Source organism: Kryptolebias marmoratus, linkage group LG2, assembly GCF_001649575.2.
Source record: "Kryptolebias marmoratus isolate JLee-2015 linkage group LG2, ASM164957v2, whole genome shotgun sequence".
Taxonomy (NCBI): domain Eukaryota; kingdom Metazoa; phylum Chordata; class Actinopteri; order Cyprinodontiformes; family Rivulidae; genus Kryptolebias; species Kryptolebias marmoratus.
In genome coordinates this window covers 35,484,645-35,487,962 of record NC_051431.1, presented here as the reverse complement: position 1 = coordinate 35,487,962, position 3,318 = coordinate 35,484,645, and positions in this window count along the sequence as shown.

Here is a 3,318-nt window from a genome sequence, read left to right as displayed (position 1 = left end):
TCATTGATTTAGTTAAAAACAACGTTGTTTAACTTTCGGTTCTTCCCTCAACTACTCTTGAAAAACATTTTTGTTGTCTGCCACCCGCTTAACTCCCAAAATGTTCCGCCACATTGCTAATGCTACTCCTCAAATTGTTTCTTGATTTTTATTGTTGGTTGGTAAACAACTGAAGGAATCAATACCGCCACCAACTAAAGAGTGTCTGCTAGACTTTTCTCCTTCTTGCATTTAGCAGCAACTCGAGCACATTACTGCCCCCTATATGTCAAGAGGACACATAACACCTTTTCTGTTCAAATTGCCAACCCGCCACAGTGGCGTGTGTGTTGATCAAATTCACTCGCCACTTCAAATATTTATCTGCATTTGGCCAGTGGCGGGTGCTAATTTCCACCCCTGCCTCCATCCCTTCTCACGTTGTCTCTCTCGCAGACGGTTGTCAAGCCGAATTGTCAGCGAGATGAGATCCTCCAGAGAACGTGGCTCATCCCTCCCGGCCAACTGGTCCTTGACGGGTTCCTGCAGGGCGTTAACAAAAGCTCCTTTAAGTGCCTGAGCATTCCAGCCGGAAGAAGCAGCGAGGGTCCGGAAATCGATGGCAAACTGAGTCACCGATCTGTTTCCGTGTTTCAAGGTCCATAATTTTCTGGTTATCTCTGATTCGTTTAATTTGTATCAAAAAGTCTGTTCAAAATCCTCAACGAATTGAGTGAAAGGTGTTTGTCTGATTGCCCGAAAATTATATTTTGCTTCGGCCCACTTTAATGCTTTTTCTTTCAATAGTCCGATTATGTATGAAATCTTGGAAGCGTCATCAAAAAACGCTTGAGGGGCACAGTAAAAAACCAGCGAACATTGAAGAAGGAAACCAGCACACTTACCGATTTCCCCCGAAGTGTTCAGGAGTGGGAGATGGGACTTGCCGGAAGTGAGCGTGAGTTGTTGACGGTTGCGACGCGGAAGTGGAAACTGCTGGTGGGGATTGTCCTAGCGGAGGTAGCCTCTGATGGATTTCCTGTATTAAGAACGTAATCTGATTGAGTTTGCCAGTGTCCGTGCATTGCTGCTCAAACAAAGCGTTTAACATGAATTCATGGTGGTTGAGTTGGGAGGCCGCTTCAGTGAGTTCCGGCGATTTATTTGTTTCTGACATTTTTACCAACAGCTTCTTTACCCACATACACGGTTCTTAACTTGTCTGAAATTACAATGACAGTTGGAATTTCTTCAGCACTTCAGTACTTATTTACTTAATCCTAGGTTGTGGTTCCGGTTCACTCTAGACATTTTTCAGTTTGGCTGGAGCATACTGACATAAACCAGGTTTGTCTTAAGAGTGAGACCAGGAACCAGACACGGAGACGGAGTAAAAGGTAAGTGGTTTTATTTTCAATTTAGTGAAACGTGCAAGTGACTGCAGGCCAGGCGGATCTGAAACGGCAGGAGAGGAGCAAGGTGAGTCTCAAGTGCAAAGTCAGGTTCCGGTGACATTAATGTTATTAATAGTTCTCTTGTGTTTCTTTCCTTACAGGTGAGGGGAGTATTGAGGCGTAGAAGTGTTGAGGTCCAAGAAGAGGTTTCCAAAGCAGGTCCAGAAATCTGACAGGAGGTAAGTCCAAATCGGTAAGTTCCACAGTAGATCCAGACAGGTGGGTATTCACAAAAGTTCAAAGAACAGCGGTACCTGAGACACAATAGAAGAGGACAAAAATACAAAAGGTCTTAGCAGCAAAACTTTCTTTACAAGGAACACAGTAGTCTGAAGCTGAATCTCTAACCCATGAGGCTCGATGCTCCAGCGAAGATCTGAATCCCACTGCAGGCTTAAATACCGGCTGGGCTCATCAGGAGAATAGGCGGCAGCTGTGGGGGAAGAGTCACAGGACCCGCCTCAAGGGCGGGGACAAAAAATCTGGCTCCTCACACAAACAAGTTTTGATATAAAAGTACAGTTTAATTTCAAATCAGCATTATTATATTGATAATACTATAGTTGTAGTAATAATAATAATAATAATAGCAGTAGAGGCACAGAGGGGATAATATTATGTATGTGTACATCTATACCATTCTTGTTATTCTTTTAAATTTACTTTAAAAATTCTTGAAACAGACTTGTAGCCCACCCTCCACCCCTGCCTCGCTGCTGTAGTTTGTCCCGCTAGGAGTCTCACTCACTCTTCTTCTGTCTCCTCTCCTCTCGTTGGTAAGATAATAAGGACGGGGTGTGTGTGCATTCATTTTCATGAAGCTTGACTCAACATTAGCAGTAAATATGAATAAATGTATGCCGCTGCTAAAAGCCTAAGAGCAAATCCCTGCGAGGAGGAAACAGTTAGAATCCCTCAGGGCAGAGTCAGACAGTGTTTCACTCACTGAGTAATACATGGGGGTTATTAGCAGTGAATGAATCTCAAGACCCATTCTCTCAGGTGTCAGCAACAGTCCCTCTCCGCCCGCACGGCGCTGTGTCGTTTAGATTTACGTCATGAGTGAGTCACAAAACGCAGAAGTTCCACTCTCGCGCGCGCTGAGCTCACCTGAACTAGTAAGGAACAAATCAGTGAATAAAGGGATTCACTTCAGTCGTTCACTCAAAAGATTTGTTCGAACCATTTGTGGACAACAAAATACTAATTAAAGGTATCTTCTGAAAATTATACTTACACTTTTCATTAAGCCCAGATTTTTGTGTTTAAATATAGTTTGTTATTGGTCTGATGTAATATTCAAATCATAAATGACATGTTTTCATTAGCATTTTGTCATGTCTGTGGCTGCAGCTTTAGCCCACATGCTGAACACACCCAGGAGACCAAGTAGATGAAACAAAAATGTTTATTTAATCAATGCAGATTAAAGGGCAGGCAAACTGGCTTCTCTGGAATAGTGCTGTCCACTGAGAGGGAGAGAGAGTCTGTATTAATTTATAGTTAGAGATGGTGTGACTGAACTTTAAGAGCAACAGCTTACAGAGTAATGGAGGTTGTTTGCCTAGGAGGGGTGACGGGGTCTGGAGTGAATGTCCTGTAGGACCGTAGGAGTCTGTAGAGGCGAGGTCTCCAGGTGGCGGTGGAGGGTGAGCAGGGTTCGGTATGGAGGTAGCGTTCCGGCGTGGTATCTCTTAGCGAGAGGTAGTCCTTTCCCAGAACCTAACTCTGATCTGGAAACCAGCACAGTGCTCAAGGTCCAAGAGAGTAACCTGGAACAAAGCATAAACTTATGAACAAGGCTTAGATCCTAAACACTGGTCAAAACTAGAACACGGCGTGAACAAGGCACAGGTACTAAATCTTGGTCAGGTAGGTAACACAC